At 36.8% G+C, this 25,682-nt stretch overlaps 2 long non-coding RNA genes across 3 annotated transcripts; one reads left to right on the forward strand and one right to left on the reverse strand.

The window, feature by feature from the left end:
• Positions 1–24,904, reverse strand: LOC131079850 (uncharacterized). The gene is made up of 4 exons (XR_009372248.1): positions 24,613–24,904; positions 24,017–24,073; positions 319–444; positions 1–220 (listed from the first exon to the last, which is right to left on the reverse strand). It is a non-coding gene; the product is annotated as an uncharacterized LOC131079850 (long non-coding RNA).
• LOC131875417 (uncharacterized) lies at positions 6,964–11,424 on the forward strand. Of its 2 annotated transcripts, XR_009372247.1 has the most exons (6): positions 6,964–7,343; positions 7,461–7,825; positions 7,907–8,088; positions 8,604–9,614; positions 9,743–10,242; positions 10,489–11,423. It is a non-coding gene; the product is annotated as an uncharacterized LOC131875417 (long non-coding RNA). The 2 variants fall into 2 exon arrangements; XR_009372246.1 differs by having other exon boundaries at positions 9,743–11,424.
• Positions 24,905–25,682: the final 778 nt, after the last annotated feature.

Genomic DNA, 25,682 nt, shown 5'->3' on the forward strand with positions numbered 1-25,682 from the left:
TGTACAAATTTGTCGAAACTTACAATTGGGTTTTTGAATTTGCCTAATAGTAGGCTATATATGGTGGACATAGTCCACCTGAATTCAGTATCCTCACGCCGGAACTATCACGTCGGATTTATTTCTTGCAGAATTTTCATGCCGATTTGTGATAATTTTTAAACATGACTGCCTCCCTGCAAACCGACTTCCTCAACCCATATGCTCCACAACCTGCAATCTGATCGCTGGAGGGTCTTAGTATTATTAACAAGGGCAGTTCCAACAAAACAATGGAATCGAATTGAGTTTTTACAGAGCGACAGTGGAGTTGCTTACCCTGTTCAAAGGTTTGCACATACTCTACAACTGTGGCCATGGTGGTATAGTCTCAATCCAAGTCTTCTTTTTTCATGTACCCAAAGAGTTCTAGAGCCTCTTCATACAACCCGCCTCAGGTATATCCTGTAATCATAGAATTCCATGAAATTAAATTTCGGTTAACCATTTTGTCAATGATTACATTCCCCACAAAAGAAATGGATTGGCATCCAATTTTTTAAATGTAAGCGAAAAACTGATTTCCTACCTCTATTGCTTCTACACATGAGCAAGCCTTCAAAATGCTTGAGAAAAAAAATTCATTTGGGATTATGCCAAACCGTTGCATGGCAGAAAATAGCTTCAAGGCCTGTCCAAAATGCCTCGTCTGAACATATGCTGCAGTCATTGAAGCCCATGAGAATGAATTTATTTCAGACATTTTGTCGAACACTTGGGATACACCTGTCGAACTTCCACATTTGGCATACACATTAATAAGGCTGTTTTGAGCAAATACTTCCTGGTTATGTCCAGATTTCATCATGTGGGAATGAACAATTTTTCTATCTTCCAAAGATTTCGCCTATACAATCTTGCAATACAGTATAATGTGTAGAATCTGCCAGCGTGCTCCCTTGGTTTATAAATGTTTGTGGTTCATTCTGTTTTTCGTGCTTACAAGAGCTGCTAACATCTTAAACAATTCAATAATTCCTTTCTATTTCAACTGTCCAGCTAACCTAGCATTACAATGACTTCAATTCAATAATTTTGAGCTTCTAATAATGTGCTCGTGCGAATGGTTTCCCAATGAATTGAGTATCCTAAGAGAAACTGTGTTGAACATGAATTAAAATGAGTTGTTTTTTGTTTTTCCCTGTATGTTGCATTTCAGGGGTAACGATTAGGAGCCGTGCAAAAGCCAATTCTATGAATTATTTTTAGAGCTCAATAGGAGATTATAATAAGATCATGAGAGCATATCCAGACACAAGTAGGTGTTTGTACAGTGGAGATTTGTCTGAGATGTTAATAGGGGGAATTTATGAGAAGAGGGAGTGTGATATGTTGAGGAGCTCGATATCTATGGCCAATGTTACCCAGATATGCTTGAGGGCTTTAGTGGCATCTACCTCGACTTTTCTCACAGATGTATTGAAGGCTGAAGAATATGAAGATGGTGTTTTTACCGGTGTTGTTCAAAAGATGCCTCTTGTAGAAGTATCAAGAAAGTACTTGATTTTGGCTTTTACTTTTCCTTAATTTGGTTGTGTTTACTTGATGCTGAAAGAATTTCTTCTTGTGGGTGCTGCAGAGAGCTGTTGAGAATAGTCTACTGAAGAAAGCCAAAGTGATGAAGAGGATTGATTTGGAAGAATTTAGCATCCCATTGAAGCAAAGTGAATTCAAGAGTGCCTTCTATATTTCTCTGCTCCAGTGGCCTTGACATTAAGCATTCAATTTCTTTCTCTGCTACACGGTGCCAAGACATCATAGCAGTACTGCTTGAGTGAGTTTGCTTAATCTGACATTAACTAATGGGGAAATATTCACGATTCTGTGTTGCGATCTCTAAAAAGTAGGATATTTTAATCTATTTTTGATAATTTGTTGTGCCAGTTTGTATCGTGAATGGGTTTTTCAAACTGTAAGAACCTTATTATGCAGTTCCTTTCAAAATATTAAAAGGGAGTTAAAAGTGTTTATAGGCACTGATACAAAACTATATGATGAAAATGGGGCATATGCAAACATTGGTTTTGGTATTGCCGACTTCATTTGCCTTCCGTGGGTATGTGAAGTAAGTGTGGTTTTGGTATGTGTGGTTTTGGTATGATATTTAAGTGGTAGTGTGAAGTAAGTAGTACTGTGCATATTCAATTTACAGTTTTTTTTGGGTGGGTTAAGGGACAAGCTACTCTTTGGCATAATGATATTCAAATGGATTGTGTCAAATAAGTGTTGTTTGAATTTAATGTCTAGATTTTTTGGATTTTGTCTTTAATGATATTTCATGTGAGTATGTTAAGGGACAGTCTTCATTTTGGCATTATAATATTTAAATTGGGTGTGTGAAATATGTTAACGTCTTGATATTTTGGTTTTACAGATATTCATGTGGGTATGTGAAGTCTACATTTTGGCATTACTAATAGTCATAGCCCTTTTGATACGTTTGTCAAAAGATATTTGGGGCACTATAATAATTTAAACTGGGTGTGTAAAATATGTTAATACCGTGGCATTTTGCTTTACAAATATTCATGTGGGTATGTGAAGTCTACATTTTGGCATTACAGATAGTCTTAGCTCCTTTGATATGTTTGTCAAAATATATTATCCAAACATTGGACAATTTAGTATACCAGGAAGCTCAAAGAATGCCCAATTTATTTCTCCATTACAATGGAGCTAAAACTAGTGCTAAAGAGTTCAGTGCAAAGTGCTCGACCTGCATGAGAAGCTTTGGGGTGGTTGGTGTAGCCTCCAAAGATGTAGGAGTTCCTATTGCTAGCATCAAGCCTGGAATCTTCAATGGTGTTCATATGGACTATAATCTCAGTATTGACAGCATAAAACACTACAGGTAAGAAGTGTTACAAAATTTGGGATCTATAATTTTTTATTTTTTTTTCTCTATATACTCACAATGAGTGTTATACAAGGAGAATTTCGGGGAGATTGTTAAGGCCATAGATCAAGTTGATGAAAAGAACAACCACACAAAAATTGTAGGAAACACCTTGAGTTTCTAAAAGCAAGGCATATGAAAAAGGAAGTCGGGCATCAAACTAAAACTAAAGCAGAAATCGCCTTTGACAATAGTAAAGCAAAGGAGGAGGCAATCCTTTTGTTTAGCTTCCAAAGACACGACTTCTATTATGTATAAAAAATATGCTCTCATAAACAAATATACACTCAGGTTGAGGGCTAAAATGATGAAGGTTGAGTTGTTTATAGACAACTTTGACAGCAGTAAAATTTCAATAGTTTAATTTTGAATCGAAATTTATTATCTACTTTCAAATTTTGTTAGGCATCCATGGATGCAAGTTTTTGTAATTAAATGAAAACAAGGTTCATTGTTAATAAATACAATTAGTGATTATCTCCTAAAACTGTTTTTTTTTTCATTGAATTCATCTCATCTTCAAATTTTTAACTTTTTCCCGAACTTGAATGCGCATTGCAAGTTTTTTCATTTTATAGAAAATAGAAATTTCTAGGTTCCCAATTCTATATTTTTGAAAAAATAACAATTTCCAAATATCATGCTTTATACATAAAACTTGTTAACAATGTTGCAAGATGTAAAGCTTTATACATAAAACTTAAATTCCTTAAAATTTATAATCACTAAGAAATGCTATGATATAAACATTAAATTTTAGTAGACAACTTAATTTATTGTTTAGATCTTTTCATAGATGTTCTAGATCATAGGCTTTCGATTATTTTGGATCACTCTCTATCAATGTTTCCCATCTCTTTGGATCACTCTTTTAGTAAAGGGAAAATAACTAAAGACGATTATATATTTCTAACACTGATGTTTTGGATCATTTTGGATCATTCTAATCACTCTTATTAAAAAGAGGATGATTAAAGATTATGAAAAACAATCATGTATTTTTATCACTCATATGTTGGATCATTTTGGATTATTATGATCATTTTGATAAGAAAGAGAATGATTAAAGATTTTGTTCGATAAGTATATATTTTTGTCATACATTTTGGATCCCTCTGAATTAATTTCAGACCATGCACAATTCTCTAAAAGTTTTATCAAAGTCAAAAAGAATAGTATCTATGTTACTCTTTTAATATCCATAAGAAAATGATGCACTCCCATATCATAATTTAGTATAGTAAATTCACTAGATATTCTTTACCAATTCTCTAATGATAAGTTACCTTTTGTCAGAACTTTCCCTGATTACAATCAAAACAATGATGGGAATTATTGCCCCAAAATTGATCATCCCATCTACAAAAACATAAATCTAAGAAACCCCATTAAAGATCCAAAAAGACTTCACTTTTGGAAAGGATACCTAATAATTCTCAGCTCGGCATAATAATCCAAAACAATTTTCTCTACAATTATCAATCATAATTAGATAAATTAATCTAAAATACTCAAAAAATGAGTGGCAAGCAGTTATTTGATTCGAATTTATGGATACAATTGTAGCCAAAAGAATAGACAACGCATGCGAACTACAAATAGAACACTTTATATATGTAACTCATGCACTTTCTCTTCTCAGCGACCATTACATGCATACAACCTTAAAAGTCCCTTTTTTCTTGCTTTCTTTCTTCAATTTGGGATATCTATTATAGAGACCACACAATCCATCAAAAAATCTAATAAAGTAGCTAAACTGGTCTCCAATTAGGCAATTGTCTTGCTAGAGAAAATTTCCATAAATTTTGTGGAGCAAATAGCCATATGAATATTAAAGTAGTCTCCAATTAGGCAATTGTCTTGTTAGAGAAATTTTCCATAAATTTTGGGGAGGAAATAGCCATGTGAATATTAAAGTGGACATTGAGTTCTCATATGGAGTAACATGACATTCAACATTTGATAATTAGAAAGACATAACTCTCACACAATCCTCAAAAATAAATTGAAACTACAAAAGGATTCTAGTTTGGAGTCTAAGAGTGAACTTGAATGGTTTAGATTGAGTTAGTATCATCCAATTTTATGCATGCCACTAAGGTTAAGTACTATGTGTGTTGGTTCTATAGGGAGAACTTTCCAAATCACAAATTTACATTTCTAAAGAACAATTTTGCCTTCTTCCAAAATTCAAGAAGGGATGTGAGAGTATCAATTTCCCTCAAGGGAAAAAGAGGTTTCAAAAAATGAAGAGACTATATAAAATGGAAGAAGATAGAACACTTGTAGAAAGTGGTCTTCTTGAGTAACAAGGTTGATTGACCTTTTTGGAGGGATTACTAAAAGGGAAAGTAGATTTGACCAAAGCCAACACCACTTGTCTCACTGTATCATTAGCATTGGACTAAGAATGTGACACCTATCAAACCCTTACTAGTTGCGTCCTGATTATGTTTCATATTATGAATGCTAATCTAAGACTCTTTGTTAGACTATTGCAATAACTTCATTAACATCTATTCATCAATCTTACTAGATTTTCACAATCCATTAGTTTATTTGAATATGCTTCTGAATTTGATTGTGAGTTTTTTTGCATCAACGTCGATCACACTCTGTGATCCATCATCAGGATGATAGTAGAGAGCACAAGGAGAAAAAATGGATCACCGAGTGTGATCCGAAGCATTGATGCAAAAAAACTCACACAATCAAATCCAGAAGCATATTCAAATAAATCTATTCATCATTTCTTATATTTGAATAAAAATTATGCTAACTAATTTAATTTAATAAATAATTAAAAAATAATCTTTAATGTTATGTTTTAAAAAATTAATTTTTTTTTTTTTTTTAATAAGTTAACATACAATGCAGATGAACAAGTTTTTAATAAATTAATGCTACATTACTCTTAAAAATAAGTTATACTTGTATTTGCTAATTAATGCTTCACCTTGACGATATATTTTAAGTTTGAAGTATGGCGAGCTTCGTGGCAGCAGAACGGAATAAATAGACTAGCAAGAAAACCCCCCTACGTGACCTTCGAAATTATTTGTTCTATGAGTTAATACGAAACAAATCCGACAAGGTTGGTAGTAGTAGTGGAAAAAAATCTAAGCAGATCAATGCGCGTGTACGCTGAGAATGTCGATTTCATGGAAACTTCAATTAAACTGAGTCGTTCGATATTTGCACGTCTATCAATTTCTATATAAGGAAGAGATCTATATGATAGCGTAGCAAAGAAAAAGAAATCACATAAAAGAAACAGATTGTGAGAAGTTTAATAAATGGCTTCGATTCATTTGTTGATAGTTTTGAAATGGTGAATGATTCTACGTATTGTTATCAGTTTTATGTGGGGTTGAAGAAATGTTGTGGGGATTTGGAGGGAGTTTTGTTCCACGGCCAGGTGTCGGTGGTTGCTGTATGTTATGCGGGAGGTGGTGGGAAGAGTGCTCTAGATTCTACACTATGAAATTTTCTTCAAATTGAAGGTTAAATCCCTTCTAACTTGTGTTCATGTTTTAAGCCTTTATTAAAAAGCCCATTCCCTTGAAACTCTGGGTCTTCCTCTCTTTGAATGCTGTATGTGTAGAAGAGATGTGTAGAAGAGAGGAGTTTATTGGAATATAATGTTTCAACAGTTAGAGTTTGAATAGAAATCAAAGAAGATTTGTAGATCTGTTTTAGTTAGCTGTTTCAGTGGATTTGTTTTCAGTTGAATGTTAATCAGTTTTAGTTCATTTGACAATGTTTTTTTAGTTTGTTGTTATTTTTATTAGTATTTTTCAATAATGAAAATAAATTGTGAGTTTGATGTTCTGTTCTGCTGTTCTATTCTCCATTTCTCCTTGTATATCTCTGTTTTTAATAGAGTTAGCACATAACAAACAGTATTCTTCTTCTATGTTTGTGTTCATGTTTTAAGCCTTTATTAAAAAGCCCATTCCCTTATATTCTGGGTTTTTTAGTCTTTGAATGTCGTTTGCGTACAAGAAGAGATGACTTAGCACATAACAAACTGTGTTCTTATTCTATGTTTTCCCTGGCTTGATTTATTGGTTTTGTTTTACTGTATAGTGGATAGGAAGTGTTTCTTTTAGTAGTTGATATACTGTTATGTTTTCCGCAGATAATGTGAGGAAAATTTATTATTTGAAGGTCCATGATACAAAATTTTTGACTACCAAAGACAAATCCACAATCCTCTCAACCCTCGCTACAGAACTCTCTCAATTACCATTGTTGGAAAAGACAAATCCACAATCCTCTCAACCCTCGCTACAGAACTCTCTCAATTACCATTGTTGGGCCCAGACGATGCTCTATTGCTTCTCTACTCCTGGGCTTTTAGACAGAAATTTTAAGCGCTACGGATGCAAATATAGTAAAGGCGGTAAGGATTATTATGAAGTAATTGTTGTTTTCTTAGATTCATAAATAATTAATGAATTATTTTTTAATAAGATTCTGTTTTCCTACATGGTGTGCTAATGATTTCTATGGATTTTAGGAAGTGTAGGTGCAAGCAGAATGTGACGGTCTGCCACTTGCTCTCAAGGTGATTGGGAGCTCTTCGCATGGGGAACCCCAAGAGGATTGAAGAAGAGCAAAAACCAAGATTTGTAGAGGAGAAAACACATCAGATTGTCACAGAGAAAGGCTATGTAGATTGATACAGACCAGTATTGACTCCTTAGATGATGCAACTAATGAATGTTTCTTAGAATTGGTGTTATTTTTAGAGGACAAGAAAATCTGTGGTGATTCACTATTGGATATTTGTGTTTATGTTCGAAACCTGCGAAGGTGTGATGCTTTTGGTATCTTATCTGAACTTGCAAGGGCAAACCTGTTAAATTTAAGTAGCAATATAAGGTAATTTGTCTTCTTTCCTTCATATTTGATCTTTTGTTATTATATTTTTCAACACTAAGCTGACATTTTTGCACTTAACAGAGGAACTACAACAATCCCATATGAAAATGCCTCGGAGCTATACTTCTCTCAGCACGATGTAATGCCAGATTTGACCTTTTTATTTGGCATACCAAGAAAATGTAGTCGACAGCAAGAGGTTGGGTAAAGGGAGTTGCTTAATGATCGTGCATTTGATACTTAAATACTCTCCACTCCCACTGGTATGTTATTCAAAAGCTTTTACAGAAACATTTCGGCCCCCAATTTTTTTTTCATATGTTAATCATTATGTTCATGATCATCTTTGATGCCAAATTATAGATTAGACTTGAATTTCAAACATGATTTTCTTCATATTATAACGTTTGTATCACTCTTCAAGTAAATTCAAACGGCCTATCATAAGACTTTGATATCCTAATCATTTGTTCAGCAGGTAAGCTCAACTGCCTCTGTAACCTACTTTTTTGGACCTACCTTTTTGGATGTTCAAAATGTCCTATTCCCTAATAAGCAACAATATACAACACTGCTGTTTTCAATTCTCAGATTTTTCATGCTGTAGTATTAAGCACCCTTCTTTTTCTGCATCGCAAAAATAAGCTCTTTTTTTTCCTTCGCATATATCCATTCATGGTTTCAACTTCAATATGACAAGAATATAACCTATGTAACTGACATTCATAATTAATGCAAAAGGTTCTAATTGGATTTCCTTTTTGATTTGTACACGCAGAACCTATGGAGGAAATCACTGGCATGATATGAATTTCCCTGAGACAAAGGCTCTGTTACTCCTTTGTGGGATAGAAGACTTTCTTGAGTCTTCCCCCATATTTGAAATCCATTAAAAAACTTATTTATTTTATGGTATTAATTTGTGATACAAAGAAGGCAACAGTGAAAGGGCTAGATGGCTTAGCTTTAATTTGGAGATATTGATTTCACCCCTTGTTGAAAATGAGAGTTATGAAGAATACAGAGCTTGGAGAAAATATCTTTGAGCTCATGTGAAGGATTTGGAAATATATACACATTCAACACAAGCAATCTTATATCAGATCAAAGCAGCCAGTTTGAAGAGTTGGCCCTTGATATCTTGACTATGTCCTCCTCTCTGTCATGGTCTATTACCAATGGCTCAGCACAAAAAGCCGTCATGTAAACACTGACACTATGTGCTTAATGTGCTGGCAGTTTACAGTGGAGGTGTGCTTCCACAATTTTAACTCTAAGCTCTAGATTAGAAATTTTCTTGGCAAGCAACCACTTTCCCAATTTTCTCATCACATACAACAAGCTTCAGGGAACTTAGGTTACAAATAGTTGTAGTTAACCTCATCAAACGGGAACATTCTGTTGTATCAAATTCCCTCAATTTCCTGAGTTGTCCTATTTCCTCTGGAAGTTCTTCCAAACCCTCGCATACTGAAATATCTAGATATTCCAACCGTCCAAGTTTTCCAATTAATACTGGGAGCTCTTTCAGGACCGGTAAAGTCAATAATTTTGATATCATTAGATAGCTCACATTTCGAAGATCATATGGTAAATTCCGAAGCAGATGTCGTTTGGGGAAAAGCTTAAGGAGCTACCATGTTCTGGTGAACCTGCTGGCTTTTTACATTACCCTCAGTTCTATTAATTACCATTGTTGGGCCCAAAGGATGTTCTGTTGCTTTTCTGCTTCTGCATTTTTGGACAGATATCAAGTCTAAGCACTATTAATGCAAATCTCATAAAGCAGGTATGGATTTTTCTGAAATAATTGTTTTTAATGAATTCTCGTAAAAAATATTTATTTATTAATTAGAATTTGTTGTTTTCTGAAATCATTTGCTTACAAATGTTTTCTACATTTTATGATTATCACAGAAAAGGACTATTTAAATTGCTGCAGACCAGTATTGATTCCTTAGATTAGTGTTTCTTAGGCTTGGAGTTATTTCCAGAGGACAAGAAATTCAGTGGTGATGCACTATTAGTTATTTGGCTTTATGTTCGAAACCTACAAAGGCATGACGCTTTTGCTCTTTCATCTAGAGCTTGCAAGCAAAAACCTGTTAAATTTAACAGCATTCTAAGGTATTGTCTTTCCTTTAATATCTTGGATCTTCTGTTACCATATTTTTAAACACTAAGCTGACTTGCTAGCACGAACAGGGGAAGTTAAACAATCCCATATGGAAAAGTCTTGGAACTATGCTTTTCTTAGCATGATGTAATGTGAGATCTGTCCTTGTATTTGGCACACCAAGACGATGTAGTCAACAGCAAGAGGTTCCTCATAACAAACAGGGAATCTGGTTTGTTAGCTGAAGGGGATTTGCTTAATAATAATGCATTTGATACTCAAATCCTCTCGATTTTCACCGGTGAGATATTTACAAATGGATTTCGTCCAAATATATATGTTTTGGAAATGCTAACCATTATTTTTTATGTTCACCTGTAATATTAAATTGTGTTTTTTATGTTCACCTGTAATATTAAATTGTGGTCGAAATTCAAGAATTTTTTTCTGTATAATATTGCTTTATCTTCTTTGTTGTGACAAAATCTATATCGGATTGACATTGAAAACTAATACTAAGTCTTTAATATTCTAATCCCTTGTTCAGTGGGTGAACTCAGCTGTCTATGTAAATTATTCAAACTATCATCACTCACTTAACAGTGTCCGCTTGGAGAGGTTGATTTCACCCATTGGTGAAAAACTGAGCATTGAAGCACTGCAGAACTCAAAGAAGCTATGTTTGAGCTTATGTGAAGGATTTGGAAATATATCCACAATCATCAACACCCAGCTGCCAGATTTGAACCTCGACCATAGCAGTGATTTGGAGGAGTGACCCCTCAGTATTTGCAATATACCCCCCACCCTTTCATGCTCTATTACCAACTTTCGTCTTCTTCAAAATTTGCCATATGATTTTGAAAATATGAGCTGTCTAAGAATGTCAAGGTTATTAGCATTACCACGCCTGGAACAGCTTCCTGTGTCAATTGGAAAACTTGGACGGTTGGAATATCTAGACATTTCACTATGTGAGGGCTTGAAAGAACTTACAAAGGAAATAGAACAACTCAAGAAATTGAGGGAGCTTGATATGAGAGAGTGTTCTCTTTTGATGATGTTACCTTCAACTGTCTGTGAACTAAGTTCCCTGAAGCTTGTTACCTGTGATGAGACAATTGGGAAGCAGTGGTTGTGGGCCAAGAACATTTCTATTTTTGAGCTTAGAGTTGAAATTGTGAAAGTACAATTTCCTTTGAATTGGTTTCATGATTGACTTCTTTCTTATCTTTCATCTTGAAGGACAAGATCCAAGGTTCTTGACATCCATGTTAAGTTTCAATACATTTTGATACCCACTGGCACAAATCAATATAAGTTCATGTATATTTTCAGCCTATGATTATGATCAACTTTTGTGGTATGTTCAGTGTAGTAAACATTTTGAACTGGTTTGTTCATGTATAACAAGACATTTCTTTCTTTTGTATAAACCTTGGAGGTGGGAGTATTCAAATATGTGGGAGTTGTCCAGGCTGCAATTAAATTTGGCTCAGGAATTTAGAGTGCTCATTTTCTGTAAATGTGGTATGTAGATTAATCCAAATGCACATAAGTATACAATTTCCAGTCTTGTGTTGTAACTTATAGGTACAAGTTACAGAAATTATCTTCTTTTGCTATTAATATTTTTTTTAGATTCAATTCACAACAACTATCAACTTAATCAACCACTGTCATGGCGATGACTCCATGCCACCACTTAAAACTTACACTAGAAAATGTTAAGCTTCTGATGTTAGGGTAATCCCTTGATGCAAACCTATTTTTGAGCCTGCAAGTGAGCCTTCAAAGGAAAAACAAATTCTGTTCTGACCTAGCTCATGATGATGGAAAGAGAAAAGTATGACTAAGAATTAAGAAGGCAAAAAAAAAGAACCATTTTGTCAGTATGTGAAATGCACAATAAGAAATTGTATTCTATTCATACTCAAGTAAATACTAACATCACACAGAGATAAGATTTTCATACTAATTCCATCTCATTCTGTCCCCTACTTTGTGTCTTCCTTTTCCCTTCCCCTCTTCTATTCTTCTCACCCAAAACCCCTAAAAACTAACCCTGACTAATTACCTATCATTCAGCTCTCATAGCCAGCACAGTTATGCAGTCCTATTTTTATTGTTCAATCTAAAAATAAAAACGCATGACAACTGTTTGACAGTAATAGAACTACTAAACAGTTAACTAAAAATAGCAATAACAAGTCCTAGAAAAATTGAGTCAACTCAACTGACAGGTTATGGGGAATAGAAGTTTAAGGAAGGTGCTCTGCATCATCGTCCCCTCCTCTCAGAAAATCTGAACATAGTTTTGGAGTTGTTTGGCTGTGCTTCAGCAAGTCAGCTTCTGTGATCCCCGGGCTGCAAGACTCCGACAGTCCTTCCCATTTAACAAAATATAGCTTATGAGAATTGGACCATGTAGCCATTAGTTTAATATCCAACTCTTGTTCCACATGCTCTTTATTTTTCTTTGGCAAATACTTGATCCCATGATCACCTTCTTTCTTATTCTTCTGATCTTCCACCTGATGATCATTGACTCTAGCTGAATATGAGTATTGATCAGCAACACTAAAGATAGGACTAATATCCAAGTCTTCAGGTAAATCAATTTGGTAAGCATTCTCTTTTATATTATTCATAAATTTGCATGGTCCAATCTTCCTAGCTTTTAACTTGTTATAGATTCCTTCAGGATACCTTTCCTTGCAAACGTATTGTTAATGTGTTTTTTATGCACTTTGAACACAGAATAAAATACCAAGGTATTCTATCCTCTCTTGAATAAAGAAACCTCATATGCTATACAACATGATCAAATGAGATGACTTCAAGGTTTACAATGCAAGCTATGCGACTTAAATGCTTGGATAGACTCAATAATGTGATGTGATTTAGCTGGAATGACATGGGGACTTACGTTTATGAACTCTATTGGAACACAGACTCTAGCTCAATATTGGAAAATAAAGACAAAACAGATGAAGGGTTAGGAAATCTATTCTAATCCTAAGAACAATGTCAACAATGGATGATACTTGACAAACAAATTCCCTCAAATCAAGTGTTGCTTCGCCTTGATGACAACAACCACACAAACTTGATGCAATCTTCTAAGGAAATGGAAGATTTTCACATTGCGAATACATCATCCAAATCCCAATGCTAGCACAACTTGAATAAGTATCCACAATCGAACTTAGCATAATGATTAGGCTCAGGCTAACTTTACACTATAGCTTACAATCAGCAAACCCTAATTAATTTGAGCCTTCTGTAGAGGACTCTTTACAATTCAATGACTCAAATCAATTTGAGATAAATGCCCGAGATTCGATAATAAAACCCTAATTAGGGTTTGTTACAACAAACTTCCTTTGGCCAATGAAATAACTACATTGCTTAGGACACATGTCCATCTTTGGATTCTAACCAATAGTAAGATAGGATAAGTACATTAAACAATATTCACATGTGCGATTGCGCTCCTTGGGATGAGTTAATTCAATGAATCTGGATGTCCTAATGTGGAAGAACTTGTTTGACTGGATGATGACTAGATGCCAACTCAACTTACCTTGTAGATCGTCACCAAGAAGCGTTTGTGATTGAGGCGTATCTCTTGATACTCAACATTATCTAGCTTGATGCAATGTGATGAGTTACATTCCCAAATTGTATCATCTTTGATCAAGTCCGCCCTTTTCATCTTCTAGCTAGGGAATTTTCCTTCTCTTGTGATACATTTTCTTCTTCATGTTTGAGAACTTGCCCCTATTGATGCATTTTAATCCTCGACTCTGGATTCTTGAATTATTTCCTTCCTTAACCCTCTTTGGTCTTGAAATTCCCTGCCTTGGACTTGGATTTCATTTATATAATTTTTGACTTCATGATGTGAAATCCCATGTGATGCTTTGCATCTCATCCTTACGTTTGGGAATTCCATACTTGTTTTCTTCTTGATGATGTTTGATCCTCCATCTTGTGCTTAGATTACCTTTGCACATGATGTCCCTGACCAAGATTACCTTTGTAGTTTTGACCATGATCTTGGATTTTCGGAGGAAATTCAAGATTGTTGCAACATTTCCCTTCTCGAGTTGATTTCTTTTGCAAGCCTTTGTTGAGATGTTCTTGCCTTGAAATTGTTCAAACTACATGTTGCATTTTTGAAACCGTGATGACATTTCTCTTTGTCTTCACCATTGAAAAGTCACTCATGTTTGCTTTAAGATGTAGACTTTGCTGAATAATTCATTCTGCATATCACTTTGAATGCTCATCTTTCTTAGCTCAGACCTTGATCTTGCATTGTTGACTAGAAGTCTTCATGTTGCTGAATCTTTATGCATCATTCCTTGCTTACCTCTTTGCAATGATTCCTTGTTGTTTAGTTGAGGAAGTTCACACTTGACCTCATGATATCCACACTCCCTTCCTTATTGCCTACCTATTGATGTATTTTTCATGCACATGTGAACACAGAATAAAATACCAAGGTATCTTATCCCCTCTTGAACAAAGTTTCCTCGAACGCTGAAGATTTCGCCTAAGGATCATTCGAGAAGACTCCAAGGTTCTTATATGTAGGGTCTCTACGTGTGGATAAGCTCAATTTGGTCTGATGTGATTATGTTGGAACCACAAGGGGACTTATGTTTGAGTGTCTTGAGCGTTTAATCTGCTGGAACTTGAATCCTATCTACTAGCTGGAAGATAACGAAATATCAAAAGATACAGGGTTTGGAGAATCTAATCTAAGACCTAGAATGCAAGAGGATGGATGAACAACTAGGTGGAGTCCTACTAGGCTAGGTCTCACCATTAGATCGAACAATCCGACACCAACTCAGTGCGATCTTCTAAGGGATGCTTCGAATATATTCAAATCATACACCATCAGACACTAGTCACCATTCAAGTTAATGCGTGAACAATAGACACGTAACGACTTGAGATTAAGCTCATTCTATGTCAATTGACCACGCAAGGCGCACTTACAGTCAGCAAGAGGCTAGTGGTTTGGACTAGGCAGATTCCACGCGAGTGCATTCAATAACTTCCTTCATTCAATCTAATTAACCATCATCTAAAATGAAGATTCAACAAGAGACCATGCATATTGCAAAGAAACGACACATTTCACCATAACTTCAATGAAAATGGAGTTCATTTACAATTTAGGCAACAATTTCTTGCATTTTCCTCCTATTCTATTCTAATTGCTACTTTATTTTGTTGACTATTCACTATTGACTAATTTCTAACTATTCACTATTCTCTATTAGCTAACCATTAACCTTTACAAATGAAGAGTCAGAGCTTTATATAGAGAGCTCTTTACATTTCAATGACTCTGATTGATTTATAATCAATGGCTAGAATTACAAGGTGAAAACCCTAATTAGGGTTTGTTACAACAAACTCCTTTAGCCAATGAAATAATTACATTCAATATTTGTGAGCCAATAGGAAATCGGGGTAGGTGCCTCAAAGTTTGCGCCATCACTGGTGAGTCAGGTACATTGAATTTAGACATGCTAAGGTGGAGCTATTTGACTTGAGGAACAGTGACTAGGATGCCACCTTGTCTTGAGTTTGCTCGTATCTCTTTTGATATTCAACTTGGTGATGTTAAGAAGCTAACTCTAATTAACTCTTCTGAAACTATCTGCTTCTTCAACATATCCTTGCACTAACCTCGGTTGATCTTCTTTTGTCCTTGATGTACTTGATTGATGACGTACCTCTCCTTGACCCTCTTGTGTTTGATGAGGCCTCTTCACGGTCAAGTCATCATGTGATTTCTTTGAGGATAGTTCTAACACATTGCTTGCAATTATTGATCATTCGAAGTCCTTCAATTTAGTAGCACCTTGAGTACCTTCTCATGCATCCAAGGCGTCCTTAGTGATGATGAAACTTCAATAAGTCCTCCTTGTCTGCTCTTCCTTCTAGCCTGGTCTTGTTGATCTGCAAAACAAACAAAGGATGATTAAGTATACATGATATATTCATTCTAACATGATATTTCTCACCTTAAATCATCAACAAGAAGGCATTAGAATGAAATTCGCTCAGGACCCTCTCCAGGGACAGGACCTCTAATGAAATTTGCTTTGGACCCTCTGGAAGGGTCAGGAGCGAAATTGTTAATCTAACTTAATTCCCTATTCATAACTCATTCTTCAAGGCATTAAACTTCATAATTGTGCTCCTTCTAGGTATAGACAAGCCATTTGCTCTCAAAAATTACTTAGGACGGGTCATCCAATTGCTAAGGCAAGGTACAAGGTCCATTGAATAATTTCACTCTGGACCCTTTGGAAGGGTCAGGGGCGAATTCCTTCCTTTAGGTTGAATTCTTCCTTCCTCTCACTTCAATTTGCTTTGATTTTCACCTTTCAATCCCTCTCTCCTGAAGACATCAATGATTTGACCCCCAAAAAGGCCTAAAAGAAGGATTTCGCTTTGGACCCTCTAGAAGGGTCAGGAGCAAATTTTGCATTTTTGGATAAATTCTTCATATTTTGTGACCACAACTCACTCAAATGCATGCCTAAGGATGCTTCTAATCTCAATCCACCTCCATCAATGCTAGGCTTGATACAAAATTGGGGGCAAAGACCCTTTGGAAGGGTCAAGAGCGAAATTTGCGATTTAGCCTCAATTCTATCATTTCCTTTGTTCCAACTCACTTCTCAAGGCAAGACTTAACAATTCTCTCCCAACAATGCCTTAGGAATCAAGATCTTGATCTCAACAAGGAGCAAAATATAGTTTTTAGGAAATTTCGCTCTGGACCCTTGGCAAGGGTTAGGAGCGAAATTTGCATTTTGACACCATTCTTCTTCTTTTCAACCCTTCCTCTATCATCATCAAGTGAATTTGCCCTCTATTTAGCCTAAAACAAGATCTTTTTGGGTGCACTAGATGAAATAAGGAGTCCTCCTAAGGATTTCACTTTGGACCCTTTTGAAGGGTCAGGAGCAAAATTTGTATTTTGCTTGATTTTCCCTCATGAATCTTCATTTTTCATCCTTTTCTTATCAACAAGTCTTGTGCCTTCAAAAAAAAAGAAAAAATGCTTGGGAATGAGTTAGTTCATAGGTTGGAGCAAGGTATAATGCTTCATGGAGAAATTCGCTCTGGACCCTTTGGAAGGGTGAGGAGCGAATTTCTCTTTTTGGCTCAATTCACACTTCTTTTCTCCTTTCTTTGCCTTGAATTTAACTTGTCAAACTTCCCTCTATCACCATTAAGTCAACTTGCTCTCAAAGTGGTGTCTACTCAATGCTTTTGGTGAGGAAATAAGCAATCCTAAGGATTTCTCTCTGGACCCTTTGGAAGGGTCGGGAGCTTGAAAACATTTCGCTCGAGACCCTTTAGAAGGGTCAGGAGCAAAATTTGGAAAATAGGGCTTGTCCTTGATAAAGCTTTCTCCTAGCTTGCTTGCTTATAGCTTCAAACCACCTTAGGAAAATACCTTGAGGGCAATTTGCTTTATAATTGTGAGGAAAATACATGCTTTTGAGAAACTCGCTCTAGACCCTTTGGAAGGGTCAGGAGCAAAATTGCTCTTTTAGGCTCAATTCTTCCTCATTTTCACTCATCTTGCTTTAGACTTGTCTTTTTGAATCCTTTCCTTGCCATGCATGTCCACTATTTGATGTCCTTAGTGAAGAAATAGGTTTTTTGGGGAATTTCGCTCTGGACCTGTTATCAGAAAAGCTTGCACCCTTGTTGAGCTATCAACTCAGCAACCTTGTGAAACATGGAAACAACCCCGAAGTGTGGAACCTTGTGCAAGAGGGTTGAATCTCCAGAGAAGGCCGGCTTCCTTCTCAATCCAAGTGCAGGTGTTGAACCAACTCAACACTTCAAAACTTACTACTGAACCTATCCTAACAACTTGCAGAGGAAAGGGAAGAGAGAATTGCTTAAAATGAAAGGAGGTGATGCACCAAGAAGAGATGGTTTCTCTCCTCACCCGAAATGGCACAAGGAATCAACTGAAAAGCCTAACAGATGCACAAGATTCAATTGCATGAGTTACCCAAACGCATGTGTGGAGGGTGGAATTTTCTAATTGTTAAGAGGGGAGAAGGATTCCCACAAGGTCACACTCAGAAAACCAATTAACACAGCATACATGTGAAAGTAAACCACAAACATACACTTATAACGAAGGTAAGAACACATAAACATCATACATAAGTTGAAGAAAGGCAAGAATAGAGATTTTCAATTCATCATAAGGCCAAAAGCCGGTCTTACAATTGCAGAAATGCAAAAATTTACAAGTCTTCAAGAGAAGAGAATGACATAAGAAAGCTCAAGGCAGCAGGGAGAGAACCCTTTACAATGAGGCTTAAAAGCCATTATATAGAAAAATGGGTTACAATGGTGATCATGACCCCTGCATGTCAGTCTAGAAGTGCAAGGAAGTGCATGCACTTGACTTGTACATGCAAGCAACCTAGCCATACCCACAAAGGGCAATCCTAAGAAGGTGGATTGACTAACCTTCCAAAGTCAGGCATGATATAAGTCACCAAGCATGGACCTGTACCTCCCTTGATGGAAATCCTACCAAAAACATTAAATGCACCCCTATGGCTCCACAAAAAAAGTGCTAAAGTCACCAAAGCTGTCGGAGCATTTAAAGCTTTGAGTGTCGATCACGCCATCCGGAAGTGTTGCAAGTCGGAAGTAGTTTGGAAAGCTTCAGAGATCGGGGTCACCGTAGTTGGACAAGGAACTTCGGAACCTGGGGGTTCCGAAGTTCCGGGGTAGAAGACTAAGGAACTTCGGAACCTGGGGGTTCCGAGGTAGAAGACTAAGGAACTCCGGAACCTGGGGGTTCCAAAGTTCCGAGGTAGAAGACTTAGGAACTTGGGGAACTTCGGGGATCGGGGTCTCCGTAGTTGGGGAACTTCAGGGACCGGGGTCTCCGTAGTTGGACAAGGAACTTCGGAACCTGGAAGTTCCGGAGTTCCGGGGTAGAAAACTAAGGAACTTTAGAACCTGGGGGTTCCGGGGTAGAAGACTAAGGAACTCCGGAACCTGGGGAGGAGAATAGAAGAAAAGCTAAGGGAAGGAAGGGAACCTCGAAAACCTGGAGTTCCGGAGTTACGGAGCAGGAAAGAAAGAAGCTAAGGCAAAGAAACTCGGAACCTTGGGGTTCCAAAGTTCCGAGCTAGAGAAAGAGAGGGCCAAGGAACTTCCGACAAGACAACACTTCAAACCATGATTTCACTGCTTTTCTCCTTGATCAACTAGGCAGCGCTGGTCCATGGAACATATCTCTGATCGGTTCTCACTGATGGACCGAGGGTGTCATAAAATGACAACAGGACCCTTTGGAAGGGTCAGGAGCTTGAAAAAATTTCGCTCTGGACCCTTTGGAAGGGTCAGGAGTGAAATTTGCAATTATGCTCAAATTCCTTACTTTTCATCACTTCACTTTGTTTCACACCTCAATACTCTCTCAACTACGCCACAAGTACAAGGTTTATGAGGCAAATTAAGACCAAGAAGGGAGATATAAGGGAATTCGCTTTGGACCTTTTGGAAGGGTCAGGAGCGAAATTGAAGAATTAACCTTAGATACTTTCCAAACACTCAAACCCTCAATCACATTGTTCTCACCTTAGGACATGTCAACAAATCACCTTAAGGAGGCATCTAGCCCAAAACGTTGGATGAAAAGTGCATCTTAACCATTTCACTTAGGTATCCTTGGAAGGACAAGACCTATCCAAGAATTTCGCTCTGGACCCTTTGGAAGGGTCAGGAGCAAAAATTGCTTTATTGGTCAAATTCCTAACATTTCTTTCAACTTTGTTCTTAGACTTGGCCTTTGGGTCCTTCCTTCACCTTAATCAAGTCCATTTGCCTTCAAGGTGATGTCAATTCAATGCTTTTGATGACAAGTTAGGTGTTTCTAAGGATTTCGCTCTAGACCCTTTGGAAGGGTCAAGAGCAAAATTTCATAAAATGCTCAAATTCTTGACCTTTCTCCAAATTTTTAAATGTAGACTTGGTTGTTAGGCATTTCTAAGGGCAAAATAGGTCAGTATCACATCAATCAACGCCTAGAACTTCATCATTCATCAACTGGACCAATCTCAAACCCTCAAAGGGAATAATTCTTGAGAACGCCTACTCACATACCTCCATTCACTTCCTTAACTCAATGACATAGCCTCCAAAAGGCAAGATTCCTAGCAGGATATAAGGGCTTCCTCAAACTCAATCAAGACTCGACCTTCAAAGCAAGACCCAGGCCTAACCAAGAGGAAGCTTTCAATAGAGACCCCGACTTGGACCACCTACTGACCCACCTCAACTCAAGCAAAGCCTGCTATCCTAATGAGCCCCCTGGCGACCCTCAAATGCAAAGGCAAATAGCCAACAACCTAAAAGACCAAGAACCTAAAAGACCAAGAAAACTAACCCTAGAAAGCAAAAAGAAGGGCTCCCCATTTACAATGGGGCGATGTGTGAATACGTCACAACACTACCCACGATCTAGTCTGATTGTTGTCCATTGCTCTCCTTGTGATCTGCTTCAAATCTGATATTCTTCTCTTGCTTGCAATTTATTTGAAGGAAATAATTTTGCTTGAATTGTGAAATAACTTTCACAATTACTTTCTTTGTGGATTCTTCAAACTTCCTATTCCAAGTTAGCCTAAGGATAATTTTGTTTTCTTCCTTTTAATCTCTTTTCCCTCTGAAATCTAATTCAAATGAATTCAAACTTATTGCATATCCTTGAAAGGGCCGAATTGAACCTGTCTATTGGTGGATTAGATGAACATGTTTACAATGTTGCATTGCCTTGTGTTACATTGGAGGTCTCAAGATGGGCATGAATTCATGCAAGTCAAGGAACTATGGAGCGCATTTTATAGACTATATCAGGATATTCCTTGAGTTGGATTTCCATGTGTGGAGGAATTCTTCCTTGCATTAGGCGTGGTAGCAGTGCAGTGACTAGGAGAGTAGGTTTGAAGCATCCTCAAGGAAATTTTCAGCACATTCCTTAGAAGTGGAAGGAAATTTCACTTCCCTAGGGCAGGATAGCAAGCTGATATGGAAATAGGGCCCCCTTTTTCCTTAAACTTAGGCAACTTCTTCATCTTTCTGTTGTAATGCCTTATTCTTGTGCTTTTTGGTATTGATCTTCTTCTCGATTTGCCATGTTAGAGTATGAATCTTGATATTTTAATTGTTTCACTCTTCATGTGGTGGAAAAGTCCTTCATTCTATGCTCCACGTTCCTTATTCCTTGCTCGCATTAAACCTTTGACTAGGCGATTTGTGATTGGATCATTGAAAAGAAGATTGCAAGACCCTAAAGGGTCGGAATGCAAGGGTATAATGGAATAGCGCTCAAGCTTGGGTGCAATTGCAGTATGATGTGGAAATAGTGCCTTTCTTTGATCCTTTTTGAGTTCCTAATATCTTCACAAGTTGGATAGTTCTTCCCCTCAAGCTTTGAATATCATGTTCCGTTCCTTGTATCAAACCTGCAAAACAAACAAGAATTGAATCAACACGTGTAATGAATGAAGATATCATAAATTATAAGTTTTTATATGACGGAAGAATATTTTCCATGTGTTTAGTAAAAACAAAACGTGCCAAAAGTCAGCTTCCTATGTGCCTGAATGGAAGCAAACCCGAACCCTTCTTATTATTAATTTATTCAACCATTTCAACAGATGTCCTTCTGAAATCACATTTAAAGATGAAAGGAATTCGCCAAGGCAATACGAAACCATTTCGAGGAAACAACTTTTACACATTTATGCGAAAGAGAGTATGAAAGAAAGGAAATAAAAAATCCACGCACATTGATGCCAGGAATGATCTCTTACACATTCCTGCGAGACAGGGTATGAAAGGGAATAAATGAAATCTATGCAGACTCATTCGCCTATATGCTGAGAATGCAAATTTTGCTGCACCGAGTCGTTTAATACTTGTTGGTGTTTATTTCTTATATAGAGAACACACGTTTATTAGCCTTACAAAGAGAAGAAATCGCAGAAAGGACAAGGAGCTAAGGATTACCCAACACTAGACATCAAATTGGAAGGAAAATGCCTGTTTGTAAATACTTTAACAAATGGTTTCGATGATTGCAAATTCTATGCATGCCGAATCGCACAAGGCTTGGATGAGGGCAACGAACAAGATCTGTAAAAAAAAAAATAGATCAGATAATCACAGAAAAGGGTTATATAGATTGCAGCAGATCAGTACTGACTCCTTATCAGATGTTCTTTGTCAGCATCTGCAATATGCCCTACACTTTGGCAGTATTGAGTCCTCAGATATGTGCTCAAGGAATGTTTCTTAGACTTGGGATTATTTCCCGCAGACAGGAAAATATGTGCTGATGCACTTTTGGACATTTGGGTTTATGTTCGAAAGCTACAAAGGCATGATGCTTTTGCCATCTCATCAGAACTTGCGAGCAGAAATCTGCTAAACTTAACTAGCAATGCAAGGTAATTGCCTTTACTTTTGTATATTGAATTTCTTTTAATCATGTTTTTTCAACAGTAAACTGACATGATTTCACTTTAACAGAGGAAGTACAACAATCCAATATGTTAATGCTTCAGAGGAATACTTTTCCCAGAACGATGGAACACGAGATTTGGCCTTGTATTTGCGACACAATGACAATATACTGCACCGCAAGAGGTTGGTCATAGAAAGGAAGGACTTTTGTTCATTAAAGGAATGGGAGTTGCTCAGAGATAGAGCATTTGATACTCAAATCCTCTCCATTCTCACCGGTGAGTTATTCAGAAACTCTTACACATCCATTTTGGTCCAGAAAAATATAACCAGTAATGATTTTCTGAATAGAATAAGGTTTACATCACTTTTCTAAGTAATTTGGCTGGCATGTACATGAATTTCACATGTATAACCAGTAGTCATTATTAGTGCACAAATTTCTAATTGTATTTGCTTTGTAATTAATACATGCAGGCCCTATGGAGGAAAATGACTGGTGTGATATGAATTTCCACGCTGGAACTATCAGTGGGATTTATTTGGTGCAGAATTTTTAAACATGACTGCCTCCCTGCAAATCGACTTTCTCAACTGATATGCTCCACAACCCGCAGTCTGATTGCTGGAGGAGTTTTAGTATTATCAACAAGGGCAGTTCCCACAACAACAATGAAATCGAATTGAGTTTTTCAGAGCGACAGTGGAGTTGCTTACCCAGTTCAAAGGTTTGCACACACGCCTACAACTGTGGCCATGGCGGTATAGTCCCAATCCAAGTCCTCTCTTTTCATGTACCCAAAGAGTTCATTTTTCATGTACCCAAAGAGTTCTAGAGCTTCTTCAAACAACCTACCTCAGGTATATCGTGTAATCTTAGAATTCCATGAAACTAAATTTCAGTTAACCATTTTGTCAATGATTACACTCCCCACAAAAGAACTGGATTGAAATCCAATTTTTACAATGTAAGCAAAAAAGTGATTTCCTACCTCTAGAGCTTCTGCGCATGAGCAAGCCTTTAAAATATTGAAAAAACAAATTCATTTGGGCTTATGCCAAACCGTTGCATGGCAGAAAATAGCTTCAAGGCCTCTTCAAAATGCCTCGTCTGAACGTATGCTGCAGTCATTGAAGCCCATGAGAATGAATTTCTTTCAGACATTTTGTCGAACATTTGGCATACACCTATTAAACTTCCACATTTGGCATGCACATTAATAAGACTGTTTTGAGCAAATACTTCCTGGTTATTTCTAGATTTGATCATGTGGGAATGAACAATTTTTCTATCTTCCAACGATTTCACGCCTATAAAATCTAGCAATACAGTATAATATGTGTAGAATCTGCCAGTCTATAAAAGTTTGCGGTTCATTCTGTTTTTCGTGCTTACAAGAGCTGCTAACATCTTAAAAAATTCAAATATTCCTTTCTATTCCAACTGTCCAGCTAACCTAGCATTACAAACACGGCAATTCAATAATTTTGTATCCCATTGAAGCGAGTGAATTCAAGAGTACCTTCTAATATGTTTCTCTACTCCAGTGGCCTTGACATTGAGAATTCAATTTCTTTCTCTGCGACACAACACCAAGACAACATAGCAGTACTGCTTGAGTGATTTTGCTTAATCTAAAATTGACTAATGGGGATATATTCACAATTTTGTGTTGATACCTATTAAAAAGTAGGATTTTTTAATATATTTTTGATAATTTGTTGTGTCAATTTGTATGTTGTATGGGTTTTTTAAACTGTAAGCACCTCATTATGTAGTTTCTTTCGAAATGCTGAAGGTGAGTGGAAAGTGTTTATAGACACTGATACAGAGCTATATGGTGAAAATGGGGTATATGCAAACATTGGTTTTGGTATTGCCGATTTCATTTGCCTTCACATGGGTATGTGAAGTAACGCCCTTCATTTGGGCTATAATTAGCCGATAGGCTTTTATGGTGGCCTTTGCCCACCGGATTTTTCTCGCTGAAAAAAACTCCGCTCGCGGCACTCTGGCAGGCATATCACGCCATCTCAGCATGTTGATAGACAATTATGAAAAGAAAACTGAAACGACACTCTGATTGATAAGCAAGCTGGTAAACCATGTTGCACATACCACAATGGCGGAGAAGCTGTTCTGCGGGGAGCGGTTTTCGCATCGTTGCTGAAAAACAGCCGTATGGACACTTTCTACTAGGTTTAGCTTTCTGGCATCAGCGTTGGTGGGAACATTCTCTCAATGCCACAGACGGTTCTGGCAACGGCGGTATTATTGTGGATTCCGGCAGAGGCTCCAAAGCAAGAGCTACGAGGCTATGCGTGATGCCTGTGTTTGGGACCAAGGATTAGGGTTTTGTACGACCCTGGTCATAGCCAGGTGGGATTTGCCGTCAATGAGTGCTAAAGTACGCTGTTAAGTAAAAAAACATTTATGGCTCTTCACCATTTAAGTTAAAGCTTAGTATGGAATTGTCATTTAATCGAATCGCCGCTGCTAGTGGCCTGATTGGATTAGTCATTATGAAGCTGTCTTATTAGTTCCTGCGCAGGATACTTATGTATCGGTTGGATGCTTTTTCTCTTTTTAACTAGCCAATCACGTTTAAGAATTTTATAAATTTGTAAACAGTTCTATAATTTCAATGTTTATTTATATTTAAATAATTTAAACAAAATTATTTATTTGTTCTCCTATTGATTAATAGGAGTAACAGTCACTGTAATAATTAAATTTATTTAATTTTAATTAAAGATTTAATAAAATTTTCTAACTTTACACAGCGCATTGTTTTATTTTTCAGTACAACATTTATTACAAAGACAGTTAGAAATCCCATTAGATAATACATGGAGTAAAGAAATCCCATCCGACAATAAATGGAGTTAAAAAAATGTGCGAGCAAGTACCAAAATATTTCCTGGTTGGAGACAGGGAAGGACCATTTGTATTGCCAAAATCTTCACAAATCTTCTCCATTGAATGGGTACTGAATGCATATGCTTTTTAGCATTCACAAATATCATATTTTTATTGTCTGTGCGGCATTCATTTATTCTTCATCATTGTCCTTCTCCTGCTCAACAAAGAACACTCAGATTTCGTCCATCTTGATCAAAGCATTCATGGTAAACACTGACAAACACAGGTCACAACATGATTGATCAGGTAAGGAATTTATTTCTGAA

Source organism: Cryptomeria japonica, chromosome 4 (genome assembly GCF_030272615.1).
Source record: "Cryptomeria japonica chromosome 4, Sugi_1.0, whole genome shotgun sequence".
Taxonomy (NCBI): domain Eukaryota; kingdom Viridiplantae; phylum Streptophyta; class Pinopsida; order Cupressales; family Cupressaceae; genus Cryptomeria; species Cryptomeria japonica.